Source organism: Apodemus sylvaticus, chromosome 3 (assembly GCF_947179515.1).
Source record: "Apodemus sylvaticus chromosome 3, mApoSyl1.1, whole genome shotgun sequence".
NCBI lineage: Eukaryota > Metazoa > Chordata > Mammalia > Rodentia > Muridae > Apodemus > Apodemus sylvaticus.
In genome coordinates, this window is record NC_067474.1 from 162,498,837 (window position 1) to 162,516,972 (window position 18,136).

Here is an 18,136-nt window from a genome sequence, read left to right on the forward strand (position 1 = left end):
ATCAACAAGAAAGATAAACCCTTAGCCAGAGGGCATAGAGACAGTAACCAAATTAACAAAATCAGAAAAGGGATACATAACAATAGAAACCAAGGAAATTAAAAAAAAAAAAAAAACCATGAGATCCTATAACAAAAGTCTATATTTAACAAACTGGAAATTTAGATGAAATAATGATTTTTTAGACAGATAACAGGTACCAATGTTAAATCAGGATCAGATAAACAATCTAAACAGTCCCATAACACCAAAAGAAATAAAAGTAATCATTAAAAGCCTCCCAACTAAAATAAAGCCCAAGCTCAGATGGGTTTAGTGCAGAATTCTATCAGACCTTTAAAGAAGACCTAATACCAATAGTTTTCAAATTCATCCACAAAATAGAATCAGAAGGAACACTATTTAATTCATTCTAAGAATCCACAGTTACACTGATACTTAAATTAATCAAAGACCCAACAAGGAAAGAGAACTACAGACTAATTTTCATTACGAATATCACTGCAAAAATACTCGCTAAAATTCTAGCAAACTGACTCCAGAACAAATTAAAATTATCTTTCACCAAGAATAAGCAAGCTTTATCCAGGGATGCATGGATAGTTTGATATACAGAAATCCATCAACATGATACAGTGTATCAAAAACTCCAAGAAAAAAATTAAATGATCATCTCATTAGATGCTTAAAATGGCTTTAACAAAATACAACACCCCTACTTGTTATAAAAGATAAGTAATTCAATGCTCGTAATAAAACATATTAAAAGCCTGCGTATGGTCTGTCTATCTATTCATCATAGTACTTGAAGTTCTAGTCAGAGGAATTAGACTACAAAAGGATGCCAAAGTAATGCAGATAGGAATGGATTGAAAATGATCATCTCATTAGATGCTTAAAATGGTTTTAACAAAATACACCCCCCCTACTTGCTATAAAAGATAAGTAATTCAATGCTAAGTAATTCATAATAAAACATAGAAAAAGAAATATACAGCAAACCAATAGTCAACGTCAAACTAAATGGAGAAAAACTTGAAGCACTCAACCAAAATCAGCAACTAGACAAGGCTGCACATGGTCTGTCTATCTATTCAACATAGTACTTGAAGTTCTAGCCAGAGGAATTAGACTACAAAAGGATGCCAAAGTGATGCAGATTGGAATGTAAGAAGTCAAGATATCACTATTTGCAGATGATATGATAGTATACATAAGTTACCCCCAAATTTCCAAAATTCCACCAAAGAATTCATTGAGCTGGTAAGGAAACATGGCAATGTTACCAAAATCAACACAACACTCATTAAAATTCAACACAATTTTTCACAGATATAGAGCAATTCCCAATTTGATCTGGAAAAACAACAACAACAACAACAACAAAAACCAGTATAGCAAAAACTATTCTCAATAATATGAGAATTTCAGTTGCAATTAACATCTCTGACCTCAAGCTCTACTACAAAGCAATAGTGATAAAAATCACATAGTATTGGTACAGAGACAGGCAGGCAGGCAGGACAATGGAATATAATTGAAGACCCAGAAATAAACCAAAAGAGAACGGGAAATAACCCATTGAGAACTTGCCATAGAGCACCACACAGGGCAGTATCTCTCTTGAGACAAATAAATCTCAGGTGTAAACACACCCATGATCATTGTGTCACATAAAATTCCAAATACACACGCACAAGTGCACGCACACATGTACACACACACAGTCCACAGAACTCAAAAAGGTCAACAACCTGAAGGACCCAAGTGAGGACCCCTCAGTCCCACTTGGGAGAGACAAGAAAGCCTTCACAAGTGGGGAGGGAGGGACCTCGGATGGAAAGGGGCGGGGGGGGGGCAGTGAATGTGCAAGAGGAGGATCTGGTATAGGGTGAGGAAAAAGACAGAAGCCCCGAGGCCAATAGAAAAAAAAAAGCAAAAAAGCAACCTCAAGAAGTAGGAGGTTAGGGAGACCGTCCAGAATGCACCAGAGACTCAGGAGGTGAGAGAATCTTAGGACGTCAAATGAAATGTTCAACAGTTGGGAGAGGGAACATATAGATCCCACCTCCAACCTGAAAGACAGGCCATCAAGTGAGGGAGGGGACTGCCATCCCACAGTCAAAACTCTTACCCATATTTTTTCCTGTCTGAAAGAAATGCATGGATGGGACTGGAGAGGAACCTGAGGAAAACAAGGTCCAGCCACAGGCCAAAAGTGGGTTCCAGTTCTAGGAGAGGTCCCAAGGCCTGACACTATTACTGAGGCAATGGAGCACTCACAAAAAGGGACATATCATGACTGCATTCCAGAAGACCCTAGAAGCAGCTGAAAGTGTCAAATGCAGATATTTGCACCCAGCCAATGGACAGAAGCTGCTGGCCTATGTAGTTGAATTATGGAAGGGCTGGATGAAGCTGAGGAGCAGGGCAATCCTGTAGGAGGACAGGCAGTCTCAATTAACCTGGACCCCTGAGATCTCAAACACTCTGCCACCAAACTAGCAGCATGCACCAGCTGATATGAGATTCCTAACTCATATAAAACAGAGGACTACTGGATCTGGGTTCAGGCAGCCAAGGTGCACCTAACCCTCAAGAGACTAAAGGCTCTAGGGAGTTTAATAGTCTGATTGAATGGGAGCTGGGGGTGGAAAGGAGGTTTGGGATGTAGAATAGTCATGGGGGGATGGGGAGGTGAGGGAGAATAAAATCTGGAGCAGAATAAATAAATATATAAATGAAAAAAATGTTATAAAATTTAAAAAAAAGTAATGCAATCTGCATCTGCTTACAAACACAACAGTGTTATAGCAAAAGAAAGACACATATTCCTGTCATCTTCTATGCATCCAGGATGTTAATGCTTTTACGATTAGGATTCCAGACAGTCGGCTCCTATAATTTTATACTTCTAAAAATTGTTCTCTTCCATATATTCCTCAGTGTCATCAGTCTCCACATATTTCCATATCCACATCACAAGCTTTTGTTTGGAACCCAGACCATAACTGAAATGCTATTTATGTGACACATGTGACTTTCCTTCCACATTAATATAATAGACAACTTCATCTAATGTAGAAATTAGCCATCAATAGCGTTAAGAATCATTTACTCCAGGTGGTGGTGGCATACGCCTGTAATCCCAGCACTCTGGGAGGCAGAGGCAGGAGTATTTCTGAGTTCAAGGCCAGTCTGGTCTACAGAGTGAGTTCCTGGACAGCCAGGGCTATACAGAGAAACCCTGCCTCAAAAAAACCAAATCCAAAAAACCAAAAAACCAAAAAAAAAAAAAAAATCATTTACAATAGATTCTCTTTCAGACCTGCAGGTCTTCAGTCCATGGAAATTATATTTCCTCACAGTACAAAATCTAGCGAAAATATAATGGAGTAATATATGTGAAATTCCTAAACATTAAATTTCCATTATCCCAAAAGAAAATGAAGATAATAGAAAAATAAGACCTTTAGTTAACATCACCACATGTAGATGCTAAAACTTTTGAATAGTTTGAATGATAGAGAGATTTCTTAAAAAAACGTGGACAGCACACTGACCTGTGAAGTGTTTACCAGAGAAGCACTCATTCTTTTTGTTGTTCTTCTCCCGGGTTCAAATATTGGACCTCTCCTTGAAATTTCACAACAGGGTTTGAAAAACACAAAGGTGAAATTAATACAACTACAGTATGAACAATGCTAAACCACATAAAAATACATTAAAAGCAAAATAGTACCAGGAATCTTGTCAACATTTCTACATACATGAGAGCACGTAATGACATATTTAGTGTGGAAAGGAATATGAGTATAATCTGAGGCCTATTTCTAACATCAGCAGACACAAGGCAAAAAATGAGAGCACATGCATACCTGCCATGAGACATTATTACTCAGAGTTATTTGTGAGAAATTATCTTCCTGAGCCTAGGCTCAAGCACACTGGGCTAGTGGCTACCATGATGGATGCTTAGAATTGAATTGTATTTCATGTATTTCACACTAGAATACATAAGATATCTGATAATACTCTTACTAAGCCATAGAAAAATAATGAGACAATACGATTTGGTTTTATACATTCCTAAAGAATAGTCAGAGAAATCAGAAGACCATTCAGTGTCTAAAATAATCTTGGATGTGCTGGTTTAGTCTACAAACTGCTATAAACAGTGCTGTAGGCAGATGGGTGTTAGGAGTCCGTAATGGCTCTCCCTAGATGTTGACCCTTGTGCTGTAATACCAAACTATCTGACAATGTGTAACTACCAGTGTAGCAGTGACAAGTTGGTAACTGACATACTGCTATATGGAGAAATACTGGAAATGCACTTCAATTGTTGCTGCTTTCAGCCTAAGTCAGACAAACATAGTCTGTGAAGGGAAACAGCCGATTTAGAGAGTTCTGAGTAAAAACCCAGCAGTGGAGGAAAAGGCAAGGCTCTAAAAGGAGGAGGAAGTGGAGTTATGGGAACCCATACTGCCATTTACTATGGAATATGGAATTATGAACATATGACAGCATGGATACCCACCCAAAACCTGCCTCAGAACATACATGACACACACAGGTACGATGAAAACATAAATAACAAGATAACAAGGGATGGGACTGAGAATGAGGCGATGGTAACTGTGCAATCACTCTGGGGCACTTCATGTGCAATGGTCACTCACCTATAATTGCAAGTACTAGGAGATTTAGACAGCACAGATTAAAATAATTTTTAGGAGATTTGTAATATCTGCAACAGCAAATTAATGAGGTAAGGCAAATACTCTATCAGAATGTTTCTCTGTAAACATTCTAACATTAGTATGCATGAAAAAAACGAAGATAATCCCTTATTCATGTGATAAAAAAATTACTGAGAACAGGAATTTCTGTAAAACAGAAATTTGACAGCACGGAAAAATATAATGCTGTCAAAAATTTACAATATGGGGGCTATAGAGATTGCTCAGTGGTTAAGAGCACTGACTGCTCTGCTGAAGGTCCTGAGTTCAAATCCCAGCAACCACAGGGTGGCTCACAACCATCCATAATTAGATCTGATGCCCTCTTCTGGTGTATCTGAAAATAGCTACAGTGTACTTACATATAATACACAAATCTTTTTTTAAAAAAATTCAATATGTAAAACTTGATGCCCTGGGCATTTATAGACAGCAACAAGTGGGTAATAAAAAGAAGTAAATATATAAAATGAATGTGTATCATGGAATTATTTTGTCTATGTGTATAACAGGAAAGGTACACCTTCAATTTCATGGAGACTGAACAAGAGCTCATTCTAGAATGACAAGAATAACCCATGGTTTTACATACTTCCATCATGAAATCAACGTGAACACGAGGGCTCTGACTTTAAATCTTGGAACTGATATTTCCTCAAATACACACCTGATTCTGAATAGGCATAATTCCAAACTTTTGAGCTTTCCAGTCAAATTGGAAAGCTCATATTGGTTTATCACAATCTTTTTACAGCTGAGAAACTCAAATAGCAATGTGTAGTGTTCAGACACTGGAACCCTTGAGTACTAGAAGACCACAGCATTCTAGCCTAGCATTCCCTAGGAAAGTCTCTCAGTGACTGGATTACTGTACTCACAGTTGTATCTGCCTATTTTCACATCTAAGTGCTGTAATAATGTACCTCTCTCCAGTTGTCTTGTACTATCCCTTACCATCAAAAGAGGTGACATTAGCATACAGTAGTGCTAAATATTTATCCACAGATTAAAATCAGGAGAGCATGGAATATATTCCAAACCTAAGAGAAAATAACTGGCAAATGTAATATTAAATCAAGAAAAGTGGCTACTAGTATTGACAGTGTATAAAGCACATTTGAACACAGTGATATATTGAGACATGCTTTTTAGTCAAAAACCTACTTAGCTAATAAACTGATGGAAATATGCACAAAGGAATAAGAAATACATATTTCATGAGGTCATAGAAAATAAGACGTTTCCTGTGAAGAATGAAGGAATACAAGAAAACTAGGAAATATTCCTAATGTACAACATAGTGAAGCGCTATCCCACACAAGAAATGGACACCAATCTGAGCTATACTTTGCCACTCACAATGCCAGCAAACCTTCTAGATTACAAATGCTAAGAAAGACAATCTCACAAAGAACAGAATTTCATTGACCAATCATGAAAGAGGATCACAATACAATCTTGGTAGAATTCAGAATAGATGAAACAGATTTCTACATAATGAAGAGTATTATTTGTGAATCTTAGTTTTCAGTTCAGGAAAAAGAAATTCTGTAGAACTAAAGCAACCAAATATTGTGTAGGGATATTTGAACCTGTTTCATCTTCGCGTGTGGTTCAGCCCATGGCACACAATTTTAATCACTATAGTTGGAATACAAGCATGTCCTTAGTATTCACTTTAATCCCAAAGAACAAAAGGACAGTTACTAAGAAGGTGGCACCCATGTTTTAAAGTGTTGTCTAATTGAATGGCAGAAAATGTGAAATGTCACAGAAAGATCTGACAGAACAGGATATGCGCAACTGTCCTGAGATGAGAGAGGAAGGGGAAGCTACTTAAGGGAGAGAAAGACGGTACAGGAAGAGAATAGTAAAGGAATACAGTAGAGTGCATGGGCAGCAGTACAGAACAGTTGAGAGAGCAGAGCAACAAAGAGGGAGAAACAGTTTTATTCAGAGAGATTTTATGTAGTCTGATTGGACAGAGAACATGCTAGTCACAGGTAAAGAGATCGAGCAAGAGAAAGAGAAGCCCCCGAAGATTTAAAAAGATCGGTACACTTAATTTAAGGCTCAGCAGAACATTTCAGTGTCTCAGAGAAGAAGCAGATAGAATGAGTCAGCTGAGAGAGGAGTTTGAGCTGGAACAGCTGAGTAGAACCAGCCAGTTAAGGGTTAAGAATCACTTTACCAACCCTACATTCCATGGAGGGCTAACATCCAATATATACAAAAAACTCAGGAAGTTAAGACTCCAGAGAACCAAGTAACCTATTAAAAATGGGGTACAGAGCCAAACAAAGAATTTTCAACTGAGGAATATCGAATGGCTGAGAAGTACCTAGAGAAATATTCAACATCCTTAGTCATCAGGGAATTGCAAATCAAAACAACCCCAAGATTTTACCTCACACCAGTCAGGGTAGCCAAGATCAAAAAACGCAGGGGATAGCAAATACTGGATAGTGTGTGGAGAAAGAGGAACACTCTTTCACTGCCGGTGGGATTGCAAGCTAGTACAACCACTCTGGAAAGCAGTTTGGTAGTTCCTCAGAAAACTGGGTATAATACTACCAGAGGACCCTACTATACCACTCCTGGGCATATACCCAGAGGATTCCCCAGCATGTAATAAGGACACATGCTCCACTATTTTCATAGTAGCCCTATAATAGCCAGAGTCTGGAAAGAACCCAGATGTCCCTCAACAGAGGAATGGATACAGAAAATGTGGTACATTTACACAATGAACTACTACTCAGCTATTAAAAACAGTGAATTCATGAAATTCTCAGGCAAATGGGTGGAACTAGAAAATATCATCCTGAGTGAGGTAACTGAATCACAAAAGAATACACATGGTATGCACTCACTGATGAGTGGATATTAGCCCAGAAGCTTGGAATACCCAAGACACACTTCACATATCAAATGAAGCTCAAGAAGAAGGAAGAACAAAGTATGGATATTCTGTCACTTCTTAGAAGGGGTAACAAAATATCCACAGGAGGAGATACAAAGTGTAGAGCCGAGTCTGAGGGAAAGATCAACCAGAGCCAGCCTCACCTAGGGATCAATCCATATACAGCTACAAAAGCCAGACACTACAGTGGATGCCCACAAGTGCTTGATGACCAGAGATGGATATTGCTGTCACCTGGGAGGCTCTGCTAGTGTATGACAAATACAGAGGGGACACTCTCAGCCAGCCATTGAAGTGAGCACAATGTCCCCAATGGGGGAGCTAGAGAAAGGACCCAAGGAGCTGAAGGGGTTTGCAGCAACATAAGAGGAACAACATTATGAGTGTGCTGCCAGGCGGTGGTGGCGCACTCCTGTAATCCCAGCACTCTGGGAGGCAGAGGCAGGCGGATATCTGAGTTCGAGACCAGCCTGGTCTACAGAGTGAGTTCCAGGACAGCCAGGGCTACACAGAGAAACCCTGTCTCAAAAAAACAAAGCAAAACAAAACAAAAAAAACTGATGCTGGCTTCATGTGTAAATGGCCATTGCCACACTCTGATGATTTCAGTCTGTCTAAAAGAAACTTTGTTTTCAATGGGCATCTGCTAATTCAGAGCCTCAAAACTAATTAAATATTAACATCAATTGACTGCTGACTGCACTGCCTACCATGTGAAATCCTTATTGTCACATCTAATATTATTCTCAATGAAATCTTCCAGAATCATTAATGAAATAGCATCTGGAAAAACCAAACTCATGTGCTATTTCAACTGACAGGTTAGCCCCACCCCACCGCTTGTTCACTCCTTCTAACATACCTGGAACCTTTGTTAGAGTCTCCTTGGTCTTTATCATCCAGGGCTCTTAGTATTGATTTATAGTTATGAAGATCTGGCTGGGTATGTGGAGACCTGAAAATGGGAAAATATTCTTCAGAAAGAACCTGGAACTTTTCAGTGTACAAAAATAAAAGATACCAACAGCAGACAAAAGGATAACCATGAAGGAAAGAGATGATATGAAAATGTCTCTTTCAATCTAAGGATTTCCTATGTGATATAAGAATGAATCACACAGTTAACACACATACAGAGTCCTTTTCCCAGCAACATGGAGGAGGAACAAGGAAGAATGTAAGAAAAATACCGTGACACACGGAATCCAGACTGTTGAACTTCTCCAACATAAGCTCTCTGGGAAAAAATCCCTGAGCGCAGGGGTCGAAGCATTCCACACCTGCAAGAACTCAGCAAACCATGATTGTGCAAGGGCAGAGTGCTTCTCATGAACCAAGGAGACATTTTTCTGAAGGAAGTGAGCAATCATGATTATTTCACAGGTGCTGTCTAATTTGTTCTTAATCCATAGTAAGTTTCCTACTCATAAAAATAACTTGGCCTGCTATCAGCATCTCACAGCAAGCTGTGCAGAACCAAGGAAGGATTCAAAGACATTCAGGAGGCAGGGCTAACTGAAGAGCCTGTTAACATATCAATGAAGACATAGCTGGTTAAGTGGTTTCTTTTCTCCTGGTTATCTCCTGGCCTGCCCCTCTAACTACAGGCTCACTTTCAATTTCACATGTCCCGCCCTCCCCCCATCTGGAGGCGTGGTTCATTTTGGACCCAACTAGTTAACTCTGAATGCTTTCTCCCTCAAACTAAAATGCCAAAAATTAACCTCACCACCAGGCCAAGAACCAGGTCTCTTCTTACAATGCTGCAGGTTACATGTCTTAGGAAAATAATAAAGCCTCATAGGAAACTACAATGGTCTATAAAACCACCTGTAGTATGTGAACAAAGTCCTTCTCTTGGTCAGGAAGTAAAATTTATAAAGCTTGCCCGCATGGTGGAACTGGTTATTCTCTGGCAGCACTCAGGGTTACCAGAACCTACTACATATCTTTTCCTCAGCCATACCTTGCTGCCATACCTGTCTTCATTTTTCATTCAAAGCTAAAGTGTAATATTAATAACTAAGCCTATGAAGACACTTTTCTGAATGCTGTATTTACACTAAAGACTGCATATACCTCAGTGTTAAATTAATGGAGAGTAGAACTTTACTTGGTTAATGTTAATATTTACAGCCATATGATGGTGCTTTGTATCGAAAATTTTGTAATTCAATGAAATCGGCACTGGTCCCCCATGCGACAAAAAGTTTTGGGATGGCTATTCAGTTCGTTCCTGGGAGAAAGGGAATTGAAATGGCAAATGGATGACCAGGGCAGTTAAGAAAGCATGAAGGAATTTGAATTTGGGGAGCTTTATAAAGGCTTTTGCACAGAAAACCCTCCTGGTAAACAAACTCTATATATGGCCAAGGATCTACGAGGTTATTTTAGAAAAATATTCTGGCAACTATTACATTAATTAAAATATCACCATAAACCCAGTTCACAGGATCTCAAACTTCCTGAGATGTTAATAGACTCTCCAGTTAGCCATTCCTACTGAATTTCCTTGAATCCTTCCAAGAATCACTGCATCCTGTGAGAGGATAGTATCAGGCCAACATGTTTTTACAGATATAAAACTGAGTATATATTAAGACAAAATTAGACTTCACCTTTGAAATAATTATGATTGCTCACTTACTTAAGAAAAATGTCTCCTTGGTTCATGAAAAGCACTCTGCCCTTGCACATTCATGGGTTGTTGAGTTCTGCATTATGGACTTCCTGCAGGTGTGGGAATGTTTAGACCCTGCACTCAGGGCATTCTTTACAAACCTCTTGTTGAAGAAGTTCAACCATCTGTATTCAATGTGTCATAATACATTCATGGGTTGTTGAGTTCTGCATTATGGACTTCCTGCTTGTATGGGAATGTTTAGACCCTGCACTCAGGGCATTCTTTACAAACCTCTTGTTGGAGAAGTTCAACCATCTGTATTCAGTGTGTCATAATATGTTTTTACATTCTTCCTTGCTCCTCTTCTGAGTTGCTGGGAAAAAGACTCTGGACCTGTGTTAGTTATGTGACTGACTGTCACATTTCTAGGGTAATCTGAAATCCTCAGATAAAAAGAGACATTTCATAATACCTTTTCTTTTCTTCCTGTATATCCTTTTTCCTAGTGTCGGCATCTTTCATCTTTGTCTCATGAAACGTTCCAGGTTCTTTCTGATCATTATTTTTCCATTTTCAGGTCTCTATATGCAACAAAACTGTATAACTATAAATCGAAGGTAAGAGCCCTGAATGGAAAAGGCCAAGGAGTCTCAGGGATCCAGGTATGTTAGAAGGATTGAACTAAGGGTCAAGTGGGGCTCACTTGTCAGTAGAAAAAGGACATGAATTTGGTTTTGCCAGATTCTATTACATCTATGATGCTGGAAAATTTTACTGAAAATATTATTAAATGTGATGAGTATTTCCCACGGCAGGCAGTGCAGTTAGCAGTCAGTTGAGTTCAACATTTGATTAATTTTGAGGCTCTGAATTAGCAGCTGCCCATTGAAAACAAAGTTTCTTTTAGCCAGACTGAAATCAGGATCAGGCAATGGGTGTGACAAGGGCTCTTTATAGATGAAGCAAGTATCAGTAGTGTTTTCCCTCCTAGGGCCTGTGACTTTCCTTATTGGCCAGATTATCAATTTAATCTGTGTTTTTCTTCCCCCTGAGGAGCTAGCTGGGCTCATCTAGAACAACAAAATCTTCTGTTACCCACAGAGCATCTTGCCACCAGGATACTAGTGGGCATGCCTTACCTCACATATGATTGTAGCACACAAGATACAAATCTGGCTATGGCCTTTAATAACTCTGCCTCCTGCCCCGGTTTGCATAGCAGTTTTTGCCACTGTGAATGCTACCACCATAGACTCCATCCAGGATATTTATTGATTTATTTATTATGATCCAAGCTGAGTTGTTTTCTCTAGCAATGGGATTTGCTTTCTGAATCACATATTCTGTCTAGTCTAAATGATATTTAGTCCTTCAGTTGTGTTCTCACTGATGCACTGTGTTGAATTATTCCTGATTACAGGAGAAGAATTACTGTTGATCTTTTCTCTACTGTTTGGTTGAGTCTCTTTTCCTTAGTATTCTGAGGTATGTTTCTTCTCTTCTTACATTCTAGAAAGCTTTTATACTGAGCAGTGTTCGATTTTCCACAGGGCTGTAAAGTAACTTTATTTTCCAATTGTAATTATTGTCTGGGAGGCTTACTGCCTCTGTCCATTTATCTAGGCCCAGGACTGAAGACTCTAGCCTGTGTACAGTCTTATCTAGACCTAGAGTGTTTTCTGTCTGTGAAATTTCCTGCTGAATAAGCTCTCCCTTTTTTGTTCATTCTCAGCTCTTAACTGGCTGGTGCTGCTCTGCTATTGCAGCTCCAACTCCTCTCCCAGCTGACTCTTACAATCTGGTTCTTCTCTGAGACACTGAAATGCTCTGCTTGGCCTTAAATTAACTGTACTAATCTTATATGTACTAATTCTATTATGTACTAATATAAATCTATTATGTACTAATTCTTTGTACATACTAGCAACAACAGATTCGATTTTATGTTGGTTGTTTTTTGTTTGTTTGTTTTTACTGCAATATATTTTGCATGCAAACTGTTTCAATAAAGTTTGATCTTCCTCTGATAAATTGTTGTGGATACAATCATTACATTGATTGCTTTTAAAATTTTAAGATAGGATAGAAATCTATAGAAAGTGTTATGTTACACAATGTAACTGTTAGCATTGGGAATTTTACATGTCATAGGAGGTTAGCTATTATTTATCAACTTTCTAGAACATTTTATTTAATAAGGTGAACTATCAGTAATTGGTACACTGTTACAATGTAACATTAAAATATGCACTAAGCCTCTTTTTTACAAAGGCTGAATTCAGCAAGGCACTAACTTGCTTAAATGTGAATTACTAACATCTAAAACTGTAGTTTGATTCACATATTTTCAAATCAAGTTGGAGTTGATCCATATTACAATATTTCTGTGTCAAATGTGTATGTTTTTCAGTTCAAAATGTTTTAAAGCCTTAGTAAAGTTTCAAAAATTTGGATTTTTTATTTTATCTAGATGTAAATTATTCTTTAAAAAAGTTTCACTTATGAAAAAGCAAAAAAAAAAAAAAAAAACCTTCTGGGTGTTCTCTTTCTCTTGCTCATTGTGTCTGTAACTGTGACTGTCATGGCTTCTCTTCAGTCTGACAATATAAAATCTCTCCCAGTAAAACAGTTTTCTTCTCCCTCTCTGTTGCCCTGCTCTCTCAGCTGTACTGTACTGCTGCCCATGCACTCTATTGTATTCCTTTACTATTCTCTTCTTCCTGTTCAGACTTTCTCTCCCTTAAATAGCTTCCCTTTCCTCTCTCAATTCAGGAGAGTTTGCATATTCTGTTCTGTCAGATCTTTCTGTGACATTTCACATTTTCTGCTATTCAATTAGATAACACTTTCAAACATGGGTGCCTCTTTTTACTTAGTAACTGCACTTTTGTCCTTTAGGATTAAAGTGAATACCAAGGGCTTGCTTGTATTCCAGTCATAGTGATTAAAGTTTTGTGCCAGGGGCAGAACCACACCCTAAGTTGCAACAGGTTCCAATATCCATCTATATTATTTTATCAGTTTAGTTCTGTAGAATTTCTTCTTACTGAACTGAAAACCAAGATTCATAAATAATACTCTTCATTATGTAGATATATGCTTTATCTATTCTTCTACCAAATATTTCATTGTTAATTTCTTTGATGATTGGTCAATGAAGTTTCTCTTTGTGAGATTGTATTCCTTAGGATTTGTAATCAAGAAGGTTTGCTGACATTGTGAGTGGCAAAGTATTGTGTAAACAGAACAATTTAAATGCATAGCCACTATTTCTAAATATAGCAGTATGTAAGTCATATATTTACTTTTGGGCTTGTAATCTGTTTAGGAATTTGTAAGCTTAACCAGCATAACAAAGCAAAAGAATGAATTCTTCTCTGGTAAATAGTCCACAGGTCAGTGTACTGTCCAACATTTTTGAAAAATCCCATTTTCATTCAAAACATTCAATAGTTCTGTTATCTATATGTTTTCTAAAGGACTTATTTTCTATGATCTTCATTTTCTTCTGGGACGAGAAAATTTTAATGGTTATGTCTTTCACATACATGAAACCATTATATTTTCCCTGAAATTTTTTTTTTTTTTTACTGTGAGGGCATACAGTTTCCATGGACTGAAGCCATTGAGGAGGATCAAACACACAGTGTAGAAGTCACTAAACTATAAAGTGCTTCTGACATCTCTCCTAAGCTTGTATTCTATTAACTGAAAAATAATGCTCTAGGGAGGAAGAGTCTTGGATAAATAGTCTGGGACTTTTCATGTGTGTCCTGGCACTATATATGCCATATGTCACTAAACTATTTACTACTTCCATTCCCCCATTTCTTGTCAGAAAAGAGTGTACTTCTCTTCCATTTAAGAGAAAACCTTGTAGTTTTACATTCCTGTTTTCCCTAGTGGTTATCTTTGACCACAGGTTCCTTTTGCCCTCTCCAGATAAAAATACATTTTATGAATGTTTCTAGTTCTTAGGATGTTAGTATTGTGTTAGTGTAAATGGACAGTGAAATAATGTTTTCTAGAATATAAATTATGTTGTCTAGATATCCAAACTGTGATTACATTGCATGACTCTATAGACATAAAATAAGCAAATGCTGCTGGCCTAATCTCAGTATTCAGTAAACTGGGGCAGGTATATTCCTGTTTGTGTAGGTGTCCTATCTTAGCCCAGGAGGTTGGTATCTCAATGTGAGAATTTCTGCAACATAACTTGAATCTGAATGGGTCAGAACCCAGGTGCATTGTCCTTCTGGTCTGAAATGGCAGCAAGCTTGTGGGGGAGCTGTGCCCACTGCTGTAGTTGTGTGGAAGTTGGGCTGTAAAAGAGTTGGGGGAGTGGAACCTTAGTTGGGGGGGAGGTCATTCCTGCCTGATTAGATGCATTTAGGAAAACAAGAAAACAAGCAATGAAGTAAGCAAGCAAGCAAGGAAAAACAATCAATCAAACAACAAACAAACAAACCCAGATGAGAGGTACTGGGAAGTTAATTCATTAAAAGAGTCCTAAGCAGGTGGGTTCTGAAGAAACAGGTAACAGGAAGCTGCAGTATATTGGGTGCCTCCAGAAGGAGTTGTCCCAAGGAACCAGGCAATAGTGACAGGAAATCCCATCACTCTGTGTGTCTTGGCTGTCCTCATGGTCAGGAAGTCCTGGGGGAAATTAGACCTAAGGATTTGAGATACTCAAAAATTTCTGCAAGTTACAGTTGCTGTGTGGGCCTTCCTAGAGAGTCACCTGTGAAGAGTCTGTTCTGGAACCTGCCCATTCAGAGAAACTGGCAGGGGTAAAGCAGGTGTATGACAGAGATGCATTTTTTGTTGCCACACTCACTATTCTGTGGTGCATGTCTTACAATTGTCAGGAAGTTTGAGATCCTATTTAGCTATGAGAAACCTGAGTAGAAGGCCATAGATGTAATTTTAGACAAAACAAAACAAACAAAAAACAAACAAACAAACAAAAAAACAGGTCTCAATTTGAGACATATCCAGCCAGCTACAGCTGCTGGGACTTACTGGCCCTACTACATTATTTCCTGAGTACTTTCCCTGCAAGAGATAAGAATCCTGCTCAGTCAGCTAACCTGCTGCATCACGGCTGGTTTACATACTGAGCAGGAATATGCACTGGTATGAAATACATCAGTCAAGTCCTGGTGATCTTTGTGGTTTCAATATCTGGTCATAACAATATGAGCTAGGGTTCAGTGTAAGGTTTTAATCAATGTTATGATTTCCTGAACATTCCTCTAAAATAACCTTGTGCATCATATGCAGTATCTGTAATTTGTACATGGAGATTCTCTTTGGTAAAGTCTTAACAGAGCTCTTCAAATTAAAATTCATCCATTCTTTCTTAACTCTTTTGTTCCTCCATTTGCCATTTTGAGAGAGTAGCCTTTTGCCAGGAGAATGAATTCATATGCATCCCCAGAGTGCTTTGTAGATATTAGTCATATGAGGATCCACTGCAGATTTGATTGGCTCAGAAAATGTACATTGTAAAGCACCTTCACACTGAGTATAGATATTCATATTTATTATGTAAAGTTATACTTTCAGTTAATTTTACAGTGAGGTATGGGCATTTTCTGATGTAAGTACTCCATTTAGAAATGTGTCTTCATGGGCTTAGATATTAGTGTTACACCTTAGGACTGAATAAATCAGGAAGACATGGTAGTAGTAAGGTATGGCCGAGTAGAAGATATATTGTAGGTTCTGTTAACTCTGAGTGTCGCCAGACAAAAACAATCCCAGCACATAAGCAAGCTTTAGTAAACATTACATCCTGACTCATTCTGTAATTTGGACTCATGGTACAGGGAGTTTGATAGACAATCATATAGTCCATTGTAGTTTCCCATGACTCTTTATTGTTTTCCTTTGTAATGCACAGGGCAGTATTTCAGGAAGGTACCTGGTTCTTGGGCAGAGTAACCTGAAATCTTCAGAGAAAAAGAGACATTTTCTGTGGTATCTTTCCTTTCTTTCATTTATATCCTTTTGCCAGTTGTTGGCATCTTTGATTTTTACTTATGAAAAATTCCATGTTCTTTGTGACCACTGTTTTTCCATATTCAGGTGTCCCTCTGCTCAGTCTAATGTGCTCACCCTTCAATCTGAGGTGAGATCTCTGGATGGTAAAGGCCAAGGAGACTGTAACCAAGGATTCAGGTGTGATTGATAGAGGGATTTAGCATGGGGTCTGGTAGGTCCTGATTTTCTATATAAAGGTAAAGAGAGAAAGAATATGTTCAATGAGGTATGGGCGAAGGGAGGTCCTCAAAGAGACCATGCCAAGGCATCCCTTTCCCCCTGAAGGACCAGTCACGCCATGGTTTAGCATAGAGTAGACTATTCAGGGCACAGAGTGGGGAGTAAGAGGGTAGGAGAGGCAGAGAAAGGCAGAGAGCTGGAGAGACTAGAGAAGTAGAGGCCAGCTTTGAACACGTGGAGATAGGGCAAAAAGAATGGGTAAGGGAGAAGGGAAGAGAAGTGAACCAGAGGGCAACAGAGAAGCAAGAAGGAAGCAAGAGATCAAGAGAGAGGGGAGGGTCAAGCAGCCCCTTTTATAGTGAGTCAGCCTACCTGGGGGTTGCCAGGTAACTCTGGGGAGGAGCATTCCTGCTGTTGCCAAGTAACTGTGGAGGTGGAATTTAGACAGAATGCTAACAGGTCTCCCCTGTTAGTAGGAAGAAGACAGGAATTTGGTTTAGGCAGATTCTATTTCAATAATGATTCTGGAAAACTTCATTTTGAGTAATATTAAATGTAGTGTTATCAGTTTCTCATTATAGCCAGTGCAGTCACCAATGAGTTGATTGTAATATTTAGTTTTGAATTTCTATAATAATTGTTGCCCATTGAAAATAGTTTCTTTTACCCAGATTGAAAGCAGCCTCAGATATCGGCGAGACATAGGACATTTATACACTTAGCAGATGTCAATAGTGGATGCCCACCTAGGGCCTGTAACCTATTGGATTTTAGGCAGATTCCCAGTGTAACCTATGTATTTTTTTTCCTGTGGAACTGGTCTCAGCTTGAACCAAAAAAAAAATTCTGTTACCCACAGATAGTCTTCCCATTATGATAGCAGTGGCCATGTTTTGCCTAGCATATTGAGATTGTTGCAAACTGGATGCAAGTCTGGTATGACTATTGATAACTCTGCCCCTGCCCCAGGTTGCAAATCAGTTTTGAGACTTTGTATGCTACTCACCAGGGAGTCCAAGGTGTTTGATGACAGAGTGAATGATCTGATGTGAGTTGGTTTTTTGAAAAGGTGAACTAGCTTTCTGAGTCACATATTCTCTCCACTCTACATGTTTTTCTGTCTTTTAATTTTGTTCTCACTGATGCACTGTGTAGAATTAGGCCTAATTAGAGTGGGAAAATTACTGTTGACCTTTTCTGTACTGTATGCTTTAGCTATGTGTCTCTATATCTTTCTTATTCTTTTCTTACATTCTTGAGAGCATTTATACTGAGCAATCTCTAATTTTTACCACAGAGCTGTAAAAGTACCTTTTATTCTCAAAAAATGTAATATGTTGGTGTCTGAGAAGATTATTGCCTTTGTTAAGCTAGGCCTAGTTCTGGAAGACTCTAGCCTCCCTACAATCTTATCTAGACGTCTGAAATTTGATGCTGAATAAGCTTCCCCTTTCTCATTACTTCTCAACTCTTCACTGCCTGGTTCAACTCAGTTGTTCAGGCTCAAACTCCTCTCCCAGCTGAGCTAGTCAATCTTGTTCTCTAAGACACCGAATTGCTCTGCTTGGCCTCAATCTTTTCTAATCTTCTGCCTCTGGCTCTTTCTCTTGCTCATTTTGT

The 18,136-nt window shown here is 38.6% G+C and overlaps 1 protein-coding gene and 1 pseudogene across 8 annotated transcripts in view; both read right to left on the minus strand.

The window, feature by feature from the left end:
* LOC127681634 (zinc finger protein 501-like) overlaps positions 1-8,576 on the minus strand; it is a 77,431-nt pseudogene extending 68,855 nt beyond the window's left edge.
* The window catches only part of LOC127681612 (zinc finger protein 420-like), a 662,660-nt gene that overhangs the window by 183,856 nt on the left and 460,668 nt on the right, over positions 1-18,136 (minus strand). The window lies entirely within an intron of this gene.